Source organism: Macaca nemestrina, chromosome 2 (assembly GCF_043159975.1).
Source record: "Macaca nemestrina isolate mMacNem1 chromosome 2, mMacNem.hap1, whole genome shotgun sequence".
In the NCBI taxonomy this organism is placed as follows: Eukaryota; Metazoa; Chordata; class Mammalia; order Primates; family Cercopithecidae; genus Macaca; species Macaca nemestrina.
The window spans coordinates 14,185,916-14,201,340 of record NC_092126.1 but is presented as its reverse complement, the minus strand read 5'-3'; the positions used below and the strand labels follow the sequence as shown (position 1 = coordinate 14,201,340).

General features: G+C 41.7%; 1 long non-coding RNA gene across 5 annotated transcripts in view; it reads left to right on the top strand.

Moving 5' to 3' along the window:
- The window catches only part of LOC105470920 (uncharacterized), a 290,539-nt gene that overhangs the window by 13,398 nt on the left and 261,716 nt on the right, over nt 1-15,425 (top strand). The window contains exons 1-2 of one of the 5 annotated variants that reach the window (XR_011619562.1): nt 453-5,224; nt 6,411-14,954. The exons of 2 other annotated variants lie outside the window; for them this stretch is intronic. This is a non-coding gene — a long non-coding RNA (uncharacterized lncRNA). Of the gene's footprint in view, nt 1-452; nt 5,225-6,410; nt 14,955-15,425 lie in introns of those variants that run through there. 2 more of the 5 variants (XR_011619561.1, XR_011619560.1) reach the window with 2 other exon arrangements.

Sequence of the window (15,425 nt, the reverse complement as noted above, 5' to 3'; positions counted from 1 at the left end):
TTAAAGTGCCAAGATTTATTTTGTGAGATGACAGTGTGACAAGTTGGTGCAGAGCATGGATGGCCTGGGCTAAGTCCCAGATATTACTTATGGCTGCAAGGCTTTAAGCAAGTTCCTTAGCGTCTCTGTCTTTAGTTTCCCATCTTTAGAGTAGGGACCATAATGGTATTTTCTGCATAAAGTTATTATGAGTTAATGCATGAAAAGCACTTAGAATGGTCCCTGGTACATAGCAATTACTCAAAATTATAAGCTATTATTATTACTTATTGTCCTAGACAGCTTGCTAAACATTCTCTGATGACAGATTTAAAGAGTTGTGTGACAGGAAGGGGAACATCACACACCGGGGCCTGTTGTGGGTGGGGGGAGGGGAAGGAATAGCTTTAGGAGATATACCTAATGTAAATGACGAGTTGATGGGTGCAGCACACCAACATGGCACATGTATACATATGCAACAAACCTGCATGTTGTGCACATGTACCCTAGAACTTAAAGTATAATAGTAATAATAATAATAACAAAAAGTTGTGTGAATCTTCTAGACGGTCTAGACCAGTGGTCTCATGCCTCTGGAACCTGTTTCCTCAACATGCTAGGATGGTGGCGCGAGGATGGGACGGGGGTGCATGAACCTGGGTGGTATGGTGGTGGGGGCGATGGTGGAGGTAGTGGATCAGTGGCAGTGGGACTGTGGTGGTACCATGGTGGTGGAGTGATGGTTGGGTGAAGATGGGGTGGTAGCGGAGTGGTGGTGTGATGATGCCTGGGAGGTGGTAGTGAGGTAGTTGGTGGTGGTGTGGTTGTTTCTGGGGTAATGGTGGTGTTGGTGGAATGGTGTGTACTGGTGGTGGTGGGTAGTCATCTTTGGTGGGGTGATGGAGTGGCTGTTGTTTGTGGTGGTGATGGAGTGATGGTCAGGTGGTGTTGGTGTGGTTGTTTCTGATGACGGTGGTGTTGGTGGAATGATGTGGACTGGTGGTGGTGCATAGTCGGTATGGTGGGGTGGTTGGTGTTGGTGGAGTGATAGGTCAGTTGGCGTGGCTGTTTGTGATGGTGGTGGAGTGATGGACAGGTAGTGTTCGTGTGGTTGATGGAATGATAATGAGGGGTTGGTGGAGCGATGAGGAGGTAGCTGTTGGTAGTGTAGGTTGGAAAATGATGATGGAGTAGTTGGTGGTGGTGGTGATGGAGCCGTAGGGGCAGCAGTGTGGTGGTGGTGAGCTCTGGCAGTGGTGACAAGGTAGGAGGACCAGCGCTTCTCTCTGACTCTTTGGAGGCCATCCTTGCTGTGACCATCATGGTAGCACCAACTTCAAGAACTAGGTGTGTGCCTGATTCCAGCTCTGCAGGACTCCTGGCTATACTCCCAGAGGGCCCTGGTGCTTCCTCAGCCTGGGTCAGTCCTGGGTGTGCTGGAATTCTTTTTTCTTTTTTTTTTTCAGACAGAGTCTCACTCTGTCACCCAGGCTGGAGTGCAGTGGCCCGATCTCCGCTCACTGCAAGCTCCGCCGCCTCCCGGGTTCACGCCATTCTCCTGCCTCAGCCTCCTGAGAAGCTGGAACTGCAGGCGCCCACCACCATGCCCAGCTAATTTTTTTTTGTATTTTTAGTAGAGACGGGGTTTCACCATGTTCGCCAGGATGGTCTCAATCTCCTGACCTCGTGATCCACCCGCCTCGGCCTCCCAAAGTGCTGGGATTACAGGTGTGAGCCACTGCGCCCGGCAGGGTGTGTTGGAATTCTAAGCAGCAAGATCAATTTCTGCTTGTGGTCTCAGAACTTGTTTCATTTATTTATGAACATGCCCACACTTGATTTTATAGTCTTGCCTCATACTCCATTTTTTTTTTCTTTGAGAAACCACAGGCACTTTAAAGATATTGTACAAATATTTCTTATAACATCCTTTTGATGCTGGGGTCAGGTAACAGAACCTTGCTTTATAGGTGACAAAATTGAGGTGATTCTCCAGGTTACATGTTTCTTAAACCATTGAGAAGTGACATCTGGTTTACAACCCTTCCTGTGGCTGGTAGAATTAACTTTTGTTGGAAAAAAAGGTCATTTTGCTATATTTAAACCTCCCCTCAACTTTGAAAAAAGGGAGCTGTTTCTTTTCTTTTTTCAGAGAGCCAGCTGGGCGCCTTGTTCCTGTGTATTTGTACATGACCCTAATTCTTTGCTGACGTGAGCGAGGTACCAGGAGCAGGGGTTGCAGAGTGAGTGAGGACACGGGCGTGGATGTAAAGTTTTCATTTGCAGCTTTAGTGAATGGGGTCTGTACAACCCTTGTCATCCGAGGGAACCATTTTGGAGAGAAAAAAAACCCACCAAAATTATTTGGTTATTTTTGTTGTTTTTGACCACTTAAAAAATATTTGCTTCACTTTCGGTAACACTGAGAAAAATCACATTTTCCTGTGAAAGCAGTTGCAGTCTCTTCCACAGCGCCTTTGAAGGTGGGTTGGGAGGGGAGCCAGGGATGGTGCACTGTTGGTGCATGGGCCAGGGCAAGTGCAGGTTGCCTTTAAGCCGAAGTGTTTAAACTGAAGAAGGAATAAAAGGGTATACTTCAGGACATTCTTATCCCCAAAAGACTGCTTCCTAAAAATGCTAATTGTGCATTTTAACCAGAAACCATAGGCTCCCGACAGCCTCACAGAGTCCTGTTTGTGGATGTTTTATGGAGGTGATTTAAACCCTGGGACTCTTGTTTTCTTCCCTCTCATGAAGATCTTGGTGTTATCAACTCATTAGCTCATGTTCCTGTTATTTGCCTGCAGTTGCAGTCCTCTGCTTTCAATAAACGGGCCTAGCACTGTCAGGGGATGTTGAAGTCACAGAGGTGGCCTCACTGGATAATCAACAGTGATGACAACTTTGCAAATTTAAGAACAGCACACGAGGCAGAAATGAGAAGCCGCATGAAGTGCTGATGAAGAGCAACTTTCTAATCTCCTCCTCCTGTGGTTCCACATGAGATGGGAGCTGTGAAGGAAAGAGAGTTATGAACCCATTGGTGCTTGGAATTGAGATTCTCAGGGTCCACCCATTCTGCTTTGTGGTGTGGAGTCTTGGGGTATTTATTCAACAAAGATATCATGGGGACCTACTCTGTGCCATGCCCTGGGCTAGGTGCTGGCAGGAAGTGGTAAGGAAGACATGGACCCTGTCATTGGTGAATAAACAGTCACAGGGGAGAGAGGTAGAGAGACATGGATACCAGGAAGTGCAATATGGAGTGAGAAGTGTTGCAACAGAGTGTTGTTCCAACAAGGATTCAAGGAAGCTGGAAGTGTGCACAGGTAACACAGCAATACATGAGACAGAAGTTTCGCTCTGCTGGACTGAAGATCAGAGAGGAAAAGTTTGTCAATGGCCACCTGCCAAAGGCCACCAGGGAAACACCTGCCGTTAAAGTTGGGTTCATAATTTGCTACACCAAAAGAGAGTCAATGCCACAGAGAACCGTGGATAACAGGGAGTTAGTGGGGCTTACTGGAGGATTTGGGCATGTGTTTGGTGATTTGGGGAAGAGTACAATGAAGTTGGGCTCTGTTCTGGATTGGTGCTGTCAGAAAGTGGGGCAATTTGGTGAGTGAGCATCTTATACTAGTACTAATATACTAATACTGGGGTTAGAGGTATCACTGGAAGAGAAGCAACAGCATCTCGTGTTAGCCTAGGGAGGGGGCGGTTTGGTCACTCTTGTGATTGCACAGGGTCTTTGTTTTTACCTCTGTTCAGGTCTGATGATGGAGCAGCCATCTGCTCCTGAAGTTCTTTCTGAAGTCTTTCTGAAGTTCTCAACTGCTTCTGATATTCTGTGAAATTGTTTTGTGTTCATCAGGGGGACAACACAATCTAGCAGGTAGAGATGAGGCCAGCTACCAACTGAAAGCTCTCAAGGCTGCTTCCCCATCACCCCTCCACCTCTGGGCACTGAAGGATGAGTAGGAGTTTCCCAGATCAAAAGGTCAAAAAGGGATGTGCATATCAGGCAAGAAGGCATATCTGGAGTAGGCCTGGGGAGGTACCGAGTATCCAAGGAGGCTGAGGGGCACCAGAAGTAAGGACATGGGTGAGAACCAGCAGGTGTAAGGCCAAGGAGTCAGACAGGGGCCCTATGGTGCGGGCCTCTGGGGCTTGCTAAGGAGCTCAGATGGAATCCTCTGGCCACATTAATCTGAGTGCTCAACTCAGAGCAGGTGATCAGCAGATGTTTATTGAATTAGAGTATTGGTTATTGAATTGGACCTCTTTTTCCTTGCAAACCCCACCCACATGCACCCAATATAGTGCCATCAAAGACAAGAAGAAAAGCTACCTGAGGAAGGGATATCCTTCTAGGAGTCCAGATGTCCTTCCCTTACAGTAGCTTTTGGAATACTCTAGTCACAGAGCTGACAGGGTTCTTATGGCACATTTGGTCTGCCTCCCTGCTTTTACAAAAGGGCACCTGAAGCAAGATGTGACAACGCACCTGCTTAATGCTTCACAGCATATTGTGAAAGAATGAGGACTTGAACTCATATCCCCTGCTTCCTTGTTTCTGCCCTTTTCACTACAGAAACCCTTGTCCTTGTCATCTATAACTTTCCCAAATTAGTTCTTCCATAACCCTAGTGAACCCTGGGGCTCCACATGGCTCAGTCTCTGCAGAATTCTCCGTATACAAAAACAAAACAAAATTCAGTAGCCAGAAGTACTTGAGAAGGAATTCCATTTGCTGCACGACTCTGTTGAACTTTGAGGGGATAAGATTCACCAGCCACAGTTACACTTTTCAAGGACCCTTGCCTCTCTACTCCTCGGCTCCTCCAGATGGTCTCTTGTGCCAGCATCCAAGCTGCTCCTCTAACCACAATCCAGAGCTGATTTGTCTCTTGCTTCTTCCTTCCTCGTCTAGTTCTTTATTAAATAGATTGACCTGGCCTCTCTGTGCATATCCTCCTTACCTTCTTCCTGTCTCTCAGGACTCATCTCCCCTCTTTTATCTGCCAGTGTTGTGTCTGGCAGTATGTTACAGAAACCTCATTACAGTGGCTAAAATAAGTAAGAGACTTATTATCTCTCCCCAGACAAGAAGTGCATAGGAAGATGTTCCACAGCTGGGCCAGAAGCTCTTCCTGGTTTTCTGCTCTGCCAGTTGGGGTGGATGGTTTGCTTCATCTCACAGATGGCTACTGCACCTTTGGGCATCATGCTTACATTCCAGGTTAGAAGAGGGGGAATGGCCAAAAGCAAAAGATATGTGCCTGCTGAATGCTCTCTTTACATCAGAAAAACAATTGATTTTCTGGAAGCCCCAGCCAGTAGAATTCTACCTACATCTCATTGGCCAGAGATGGTCATGTGGCCATTGCTAGCTACAAGGGAGCCTGGGGAATAAGGCCCTATTAATAGATAAGGGAAGAATGGATATTGTGTAAGAAGCTAGCAATGTCTGCCATACTCATTGATAACTTTTGCATCACAAAAATCTCGGAGCTGATTTGGCAAAAACAGGGTTTCTTTCCATGTTGGATTGGGGAATAGGAGCTTATTAAGCAAAGTTATTTACAGATGAATAAATACTAGCCTAAATGAGTGTGATCGATTCTAGAGCACATTGATTTTGTTTTCATGTTGCAAATTTTTAGCCTTTAAAAATAGAAATTTAAATGGGCATTTAGGACATATTACCTATAGGAAGCTAAACATTTTTTCTTAAAGCGTTATATTCAAGATTAGGTCTTTGCTCTGAGATTCCCAATTCCAGGAAGAAAAGTTTCTAAATACATTCTACTTGGAAAAATTATAGCTGTTTTCTCTTATGCACTAAAATAAAATAAGTACAGAGAAAAAAACCCCACCAAGCTTTTGGTACTATAATTTCAATTCTCATCTTTGTCAATGTGCACATAGGCATTTAGTGTTATGACAATGAATTCATATCAGTTGATTGTAATCTCTTCTTTTCCATTGAATATTATTTTATAGGCATGATTTTATAAACATATAGTTCATATAGTTATTTTTAGTAACTATATGTTTTGATGTGTCATAATTGACTTAGTCATTCTCCTTTGACCAGTGGTAATTTTGAAAATATTTAACAACTGATATTCATATTGATCAGTCAGAACACTCTAGACTATAGAAACAGAACATGTCCTGGAGGTCTCTGCTGGACCTAACATTAATTCATTTGTTACTGGATTGTAGGGTAGATTGTTGGTGGTTGGGAGGTTGGGTAGGGAATATTTACTAACTGATACGGAAGAAATGTAACTATTTTCTTAATTAAATTTCTTTTTTTGTAGAGGTGGGGGTCTTGCTATGTTGCTTAAGCTGGTCTCAAACTCCTGCCTCAAGCAATCTTCCTGCCATAATTCATTTTTATCTATTTACTTATTTTGTAGAGACAGGGTCTCACCATATTGTCCAGGCTGGTCTCAAACTCCTGGGCTCAAGCCATCCTCCCGCCTTGACCTCCCAAAGTGCTGGAACAGGTTCGAGTCCCTGTGCCTGGCCCCTGCAACAATTTAATAACCAGTTCTGTAAGTTAGTTTTTGCTGTGTAACAAACCTTCTAAAACAGAGTGACTTAAAATAATGCATTTAGTCCATAATTCTGTGGGTTGGTAATTTTTAAAAATTAATATAGTTTTTAAAATTTCAATAGCTTTTGGGGTATAAGTGGTTTTTTGTTACATAGATGAATTATATAGCGGTGAAGTCTGAGATTTTAGTGTGCCCTTCACCTGAGTAGTGAACATTGTGCCCAATGTGTAGTTTATTTATCCCTCACTGCTCCCCACCCTCTCTCTTCTGAGTCTCCAAAGTCCATTATCTCACTCTGTATGCCTTCACATACTCATAGCTTAGTTCCTACTTATAAGTGAGAGCATATGTTATTGGGTTTTCCATTCTTGAGTTACTTCACTGAAAATAATGGCCTCCTCTCCTTTGTAGCCAGTGGGCCAGGAAAAAAAAAAAAAAAAAAAGAATAATGGCCTCCGGCTCTATCCAAGTTGCTGCAAAGGACATTATTTTGTGCTTTTTAATAGCTGAATAGTTTTCCATGGTGTGTATATATATCACATTTTCTTTATCATTGTTCGATGGTCACTTACACTGATTGATTTCTTTGCGACTGTGAGTTGTGCTGTAATAAACATACACATGCAAGTGTCCTTTTGACAGAATGACTTCTTTTCCTTTGGGTAGATACCCAGTAGTGGGATTGCGAGATTGAATGGTAGTTCTACTTTTAGTTATTTAAGGAATCTTCATGCTGTTTTCCGTAGAGGTTGTACTAATGTACCTTCTCACCAGTAGTATGTATGTGAGTGTTCCCTTTTCACCACACCCATACCAACATCTATTGTTTTTGTTTTGTTTTCTTCATTTTAGTATGGCCATTCTTGGTGGAGTAAGGTGGTATCTCACTGTGGTTTTAATTTGCATTTCCCTGATGATTGGTGATGAGCATTTTTTCATGTCTGTTGACGGTTTGTACATCTTTCTTTGAGAAATGTCTCTTCATGTCACTTTCCCACTTTTCGATGGGATTATTCATTTTTTTTTCTTGCTGATTTGAGTTCCTTGTAGATTCTTGGTATTAGTCCTTTGTCGAGTGCATACTTTCCAAATATTTTCTCCCACTCTGTGGGTTGTCTGTTTACTCTGATTATTCCTTTTGCTGTATAGAAGCTTTTCAGTTTAATTAGGTCCCATTTATTCAGTTTTGTTTTAGTTGCATTTGCTTTTAGGGTCTTAGTCATTAATTTTTTGCCTAGGCCAGTGTCCAGAAGAGTTTTTCCTAGGTTATCTTCTGGAATTATTGTGGTTTCAGGTCTTCGATTTAAATAAGTCTTTGCTCCATCTTGAGTTGATTTTTGGGTAAGGTGAGAGACAGGGATCCAGTTTCATCTTTTACATGTGGCTGGACCATTTTCCCAGCACCATTTATTAATTTATTTAATTTACCATTTTATTATAAAAGATATTGCAAAGGATGCAGATGAAGAGAAGCACAGGGTGAAGTATAGGGGAAGGAAGGGATTTGGAGCTTCCGTGCTCTCCCTGGGTGGGCCTCACTCCAGAAACTTCCTCATGTTCAGCTCTCCAGAAGCTCACCGAACCCTCTTGAGTCCTCTTGAGTTTTTATGGAAGCTTCATTGCATCAGTATTCCTTTCCCCTAGGGGATAGTGTGCGACCCTCTCATGGGAGAGTCTTAACACCCACAATCAGAAAGGTGGAGAACATTAGAATCCTACCTTGGGGCAGGTGAAAGGAGGGCGGGAGAAGGTCAGAGGCCTAACACACCCAGCATTATAACAAAAGACTGCAACAAGGGTTATGGGAGTTATGAGCTGGAACTGTGGCTGAAAATCAATATATATCATAACACCACAGGCCACACCTGATTTTTACCATGGGTCCTTCACATCTATCTATCTATCTATCTATCTATCTATCTATCTATCTATCTATCTATCATCCACCTATCTATCTATCATCTCTGTATGCACAATCATTAATAACTAGTTCAGTCTATCATATTGTGTGAATGTCTCTCAGGATGAGGTCACTCACATTTGTAGGTTTCCTCTCAATCTTGTCAGGTTCCAAAAGCAGGAGTGGCCTTGGTAAATATACAGCTTCACCCTTACAGCTATCTGGAATAATGAGCTAAGAGACAATGTTGCCGTTTGCTCTGAGACTCTTGAGTTGTTAATGTAATATTGAATTTTCCTCAATTAATAACCCACTTATTTATTTCTTTACCCACTTATTTATTTCTTAGCTACTATTTCTCCTTCTCTCCATTAATACCCAAACATTTTCATCTTTGGAAGGGACATTAGAATCACCAGCGCCATTTATTAAATAGGCTGCCCTTTCCCCAATTTGTGTTTTTGTGTGCTTTGTCAAAAATCAGTTGGTTGTAAGTATTTGGCTTTATTTCTGGGCTCTCGATTCTGTTCCACTGGCCTATGTGTCTACTTTTTGTACCAGTACCATGCTCTTTTGGTAACTAGAGGCTTGTAGTATAATTTGAAGTCCAGTAATGTGATGCCTTCAGATTTGTTCTTTATGCTTATGATTTCTTTGGCTATTTGGGCTCTTTTTTTTTGGTTTCATATGATTTTTAGGATTTTTTTTCTAATTCTGTGAAAAATGATGTTGGTATTTTGATAGGAATTGCGCTGAATCTGTAGATTGCTTTGGGCAGTATGATCATTTTCACGATATTGATTGTTCTAATCCATGAGCATGGGATGTGTTTTCACTTGTTTGTGCCGCCCATGATTTATTTTAGCAGTATTTTGTTGTTCTCCTTGTAGAGATATTTCACCTCCTTGGTTAAGTATATTCCTAGCTATTTTGTTTTATTTTGCAGCTGTTGTAAAAAGGATTGAGTTCTTGATTTCATTCTCAGCTTGTTTGTTGTCAGTGTATAGCAATGCTAATGATTTGTGTACATTGATTTTATAGCCTGAGACTTTATTGAATTCATTCATCAAATCTGGGAGTCTTTTGGAGGAGTCCTTAGGGTTTTCTAGGTATATGACCATATCATTGGGGAACAGTGATAGTCTGACTTCCTCTCTTGCAATTTGGATGTCCTTTATTTCTTTTTCTTGTTTAATTGCTGTGGCTAAGACTTTCAGTATATGTTGAATAGAAGTGGTGAAAGTGGGCATCCTCATCTTGTCCCAGTTGTTGGGGTATGCTTTCAAATTTCTCCATTCACTATGATGTCGGCTGTGGGTTTGTCATATATGACTTTTGTTATTTTGAGGTAAGTCCCTTCTATGCTTAGTTTGTTGAGGATTTTTTTTTTTTTTAAAATCATGATGGGATGTTGGATTTTATTGAATACTTTTCTGTATTTATTGAGGTGATTATTTGGTTTTTGTTTTTAATTCTGTTTGTGTGATGTATCACATTTATTGACTTGCATGTGTTAAACTATCCCTGCATCCCTGGGGTGCAACTGTGGGTAGGTAATTTGTGCTGGCATCAGCTGGGTGATTCTTATGGCCTTGACTAGCATCAATCATGTGTCTGTGGTCTGCCACTGATCAGTTAGGCAATCTGCTTCCGGATCTTGCAAGGTCAACTGGAGTGATGGGGATAACTCACCACGGGTATTTCATCCACCAGAAGGCCAGCTTAGGCTTTTCATATGGTGGGACAGAGTTCCAAGAAAACAAGCAAAAACATGCAAGGATCCCCGAGGCCTGGGCTCGAAACTGGCAAAAATGTCTCTTCTGCCATACTTTATTGGCCAAAGCTAGTGCCAGGGTCAGACCCAAACGACAGACACAGATTCTACTTCTGGATGGAAGGATGTGCAAAAGAGGTGTTGATATAGGGAGGAGAATAATTTGGGCTATTTTTGCAAAACTCTACCATGCTGTTGCATACCAGAGTGGCTGGCTGACTGTTGGCTCTGTTGGAAATTAAGCATTTATAATTTGCATTTTTTGGACATTACATATATCAGTGTCATGAATATCGTATTCTTGTTGATGACTTTGCCATTCTTGGCATTAGAAAAATACTTACTAATGGAACAGGTTTAGAAGATCTTTAGTCATTCAGGAACTATTTATTCAGCACCCCTCTGCACTAACTGAAGAGACAGCACAAGCAGCAGATACATTTGTTTGGAGTCTAGAAGGGAAGATACACAGCAGTGAACAGCACAATGTGGAATGTGGTTTCTGTTTTGCTCATAGTATGTGTGAAGGGGTTTGGGAGCAGAGGGAGGGATGGCCCAGAGGGAGGGATGTGGGTAAGGAAACTGTAGTGTAGTGTGTGCGTGTGTGTGTGCATGTGTGTGTGTGTGTGTGTGTCTTCTGTAAAGCAAGGCTTCCAGTACTAATGGCAAAGTTTAGTTTTGAAAAATGAGTTAGTCAAGGAATGTGGTGAGAGGTGAATTTCAGGAACCACAAGGTATTTTTTTCCCCAGATAATGAGGTTAGAGAGTAAGCCACAGTGAGATGGCAGTGACAAGCAGGGCAGGGTCCCAACTGCCTTCAGCCTGTTCTTGACCTTTATCTTGGAGGCAATGCACGGTCACTGACAGGTACACATTTCGCTGTGTAGATGCCCAGGGTTGGTACTGAAGACAGGAGCGCCATCCAGTGCAGGCTGTTTGATTCCTTGCAGTAAGTGCTTTTCTAATGCCAAGAATGGTAAAGTCGTCTGGTTCCAGGTTCTTGTCCTGGAACCAGAGGAGGGATTTCTTTTTTCACTGAACACAGCTTGGTTATCTATAGAAGAAATCAACTTGGCCTTACCTCACATTTTTCACTAAAATAAGTTCCAGGTAGATCAAAGATTTGGGCATTTAAAAAATGAAGTCATAAAGTCTTAGTAGAAAATAAGAGAATTATTTTAATCTCAAAATGGGCAAGACTTTTCTAAGAACTGTACAAACCCAGATATGATAGTAAATGAGATTGATGCATTTGACTACAGAAAACAAAAACGGAAATTAAAAAAAACACCTGAGTTGCAAAAAACACCATGTGGAAAGTAAAAAAACCCAACAAATTAGGAAAAAATATTTGTAATGTGGTGGCCTTGCTATCAGTTATTTAGTTTTCCAAACATTATTTTGTTGAAAAAAAAAAACCAACCCATTTCTTACTGACTTAAAGTATAACCTTGACTACATGTGATGTGTTTATCTATTTATGCATGGTCACATGGGTCTCTTTATGGGCTTTACATTCTGTTCCTTTGACGTATTCATTCTTTCATGTGTCCTGCCCTGTTATTTTAATGACTATGATATGGTAACATAGCATAATATCTCAAATTGCTTTTTAAACTGAGATGTTTGTTGAAAAGTTTTCTTTGCCCATGTAAAGGATTTTTCTATTTAAGAATGTGGTATACCTTCTTATTAGTACAGGTCTTTTTCTTTTTTATACATCCTTTAGGGGTAAAGTTTTCTTCACACAGATTTTGCACATCTTAAGTTTATTTCTGTGTGTTTTATCATTTTTGGTTATTACAAATGAGATGCTTTCCTCTATATTACCTTCTAACTGGCTATTAAACTCTCTATATTAATTTTCTATCCCTGTAACCCACACAATGTTTTATTGTTTACAATAGATTTTCATTTTATTCTGCTGGACTTTTATTGGTTAATAATCATATCAGCTACAGATACTCCTATCTTTGTCTTCGCTTTTAACTTTTTATGTACTTTATATTTCCATCTATTGTTGACTTCATTGGATGGAATTGCCAGAATTATGTTAAATAATAAGGGCAATGGTGGACATTCTTCTTTTTTCCTTGACTTTAATGAGAGTGCGTCTTGTGTTTTCCCATTAAATGTGAAGCTGGTTTAAAGACTGAGATACATATATCTATCACATCAACAAAGTATCTGTCATTAGCAGTGTCTGCTACAACCAACTGCTTAGGGTAGCTAAATATCTGCTTTTTGTTTTCTACATGGAACATAATCATTCCTGCCCCAAGGGGAGTTCCATTTGGGTCCTGCCTCTGACCAAAGGTCAGTTCTGTCCATGAGGTCCAAATAGGCTTCCTTTGGTTTATTATTGTTATTATTATTTTAGAGACAGGGTCTTGGTCTGTCACCTAGATCAGAGTGCAGTGGTGTGATCATAGCTCACTGGAGCCTTGTACTCCTGGGCTCCAGTGATCCTCCCGCCTCAGCCTCCCAAGTAGTTAGGACTATAGGCACGCCACCATGCCTGGCTAATGTTTACATTTGTTTGTTTGTTTGTTTGTACAGACAGGGTCTCACTGTGTTGTACAGGCTGGTCTTGAACTCCTGGCCTCAAGCAATCCTCCTGCCTTGGCCTTCCAAAGCTCTAAGATTACAGGTGTGAGCCACTGTCTTGGTTTGGTGGTCTTTAAACTAAAAGAAAAATTATTTAGTCACAACACAGCTGACATACAGTCACTCAGTGGACACAGGATAATCACAACAGAAACTCCCATGATGAAAAGGGAAAATGGGAAATGCAAACGTTGGTCCATGGCAGAGATTACAGTGAGCTCTAATGGCAAAGATTCCCTTTTCTGGCTGTAGAACACATTTCATGGTGGGGCCACTTGGATCCCCTGTTTCTGTTCTCTGGGAAAAACGCCCTGTTCATTATCTACTGAAGTCCCTACCTCTGCCCAAGGGAACTTTCTTCTTTGTCTTTTATTGTTCATGGCCATAAAAATACTGCACTATCAGTCAACTTAGGTTTTCAGCCACAGACAGAAAGTACCTCTCTTAGCAAAATTATTTTCCCTTCCACCTCTGTTTCTGATGGGCTGGCTGTAGATTGAGGTCCTCTGTCTTGTAGAGTTGCATGAAAGAAAGCGAAAAAGCAGCTAATGCCCACCAAAACTAAGATTTTCTCCTAAGGCTTCAGCCTCCACTGGCAGGTTGTTGGTCTTCAAGATACCACCTGTGAGGATTTAACTCACCCATGAGCTTTGTATGGAGTAAGAGTCACCGGATTATCAGCCTGTGATACCATATTTCATGTAAGATGTTAGTAATTGTTAGACACATCTTACGAAAAAATGTTAAAATTTAAAAAAAATGGCCTATGTCAGTTGTAAGATGTTCTCAGCTTTCGAGTGCAGATCACTTTCAGAGATGTTAAAATGTGCAAAAATGTGCAGCTTAAACAAGTACTCATGTCTATGTCTTTGCCATCTGCTGTCTCCCTAATTGTACTGGATAATATCACCTTTTAGGCTTTGTAACTTTAAGCTCCCTACCTGTGCGTACCAAATTCTGTTTACATTAGGGTTCATTGTTGTTGTTCTGCTATCTTCAATGTTCAGTTTCCACTTGTGGTCCAAGATGGCTGCTCCAGCACCAGGAGCTGGTCTACTTTCCCACCAGCAGGAAGGAGGGAAGGGACTAAAATGGACATTCTCTCTTATTTTAAGTATATGTCCAGGAAGTTGTGCATGGCATTTCTGCTTATATCCCATTGTCTAGAAGTTAGTTACATGGTTACACTTAGCTAGGAGAATACCATTTTTATTCTAGGCAGCTGCATAGTATTCAGGTACTTAATTACTATACAAGGAAATGATGCATACTGAAAACACCTGAAATAGTCCTATTTTTATTAAATGCAATTGTCCTCAAGAAGATATATAGTTTTATTAGATGCTTTTTGAACATCTCTGGAGATGGTTAAATTATTTTTTGAATTATTTTAATGGATTTCTTAATATTGAACCATCTTTGCTTTCCTGGAATAAACTCCACTTGGCTATGTTGTATTAATTTTTAAATTTGTTTCTGGATTCTGTTTGCTAATATTTAAGAGTTTTTGCAATGATATTTATAAGGAGGATTGACTCATTTTTGTTTCTTTGTTTTTGGTGCATCCGTGCTCTGCTCTGCTCTGTCTGTACAGCTGTAATTCTTCTAGGCGTGAAAGGGGTGCCTCTCACTGGAGCTAAGCCCTGCTATAATCTTGAGTTTGCACAGTGTCTAGGATGTGGGGATGGTACCTTTTAGTCTCTGTGGCCTCTCCATCCTCTGGTGCCCAGGAGCCCTTTCTTAGGACCTGTGTGGAATCTGTCACTTTCAGCCTTGTGTTACAGGCTTCTGCGTCTGTCTTCTATTCTCTGTTGGCTCAAGCCTCCCGTGCCCAGTCACTCCTTCCTCATACACAGAGTGAGCACTCTTTCAGTATTAGGTACTGAAGTCACACGGTGGGAGGGGCCTAGTGCTGTGCTACAGGAGTTCCCAGTCTGGAAGGGAGGCGCTCTCTATGGAAACAGATCTGTGACATGGGAATGAGTGTCATGGATGATTCTACAATGTGTTGGGGCTGAGAGACCTGGGAGAGGCTCCTATGAGGTGTTGATGAACAAGTCGTGTCTTGAAGCAAGATTAGGAGTGCCTGACAGACATTCAATCAGTGCTCAATAAATATTTGGTGAGTGAATATATGAAGATATTCTTCTAGGCAGATAAGACAAGGGAAGGAAAAACATGTGAGAAGATGGCCGAGTCTGGTGGCTCATGCTGTAATCCCAGCAGTTTGGGAGGCCGAGGTGCATGGATCACTTGAGGTCAGAAGTTTGAGACCAGCCTGGCCAACATGGTGAAACCCCATTTCTACTAAAGATACAAAAATTAGCCGGAGGTGGTGGCATGCACCCGTAATCCCAGCTATTCAGGAGGCTGAGGCAGGAGAATTGTTTGAACCTGGGAGGCGGAGGCTGCAGTGAGCCAAGATTCTGCCATTGCACTCCAGCCTGTGCAACAGAGCGAGACTCCATTTCAAACAAACAAACAAAAACAAAACAAACAACAACAACAACAACAACAAAATGTAAGAAAACATGGAAGAAAGATCCAATATGTTCAGGCGTGATGAAGTATTCAGGGCTGTTGGAGCACAGGG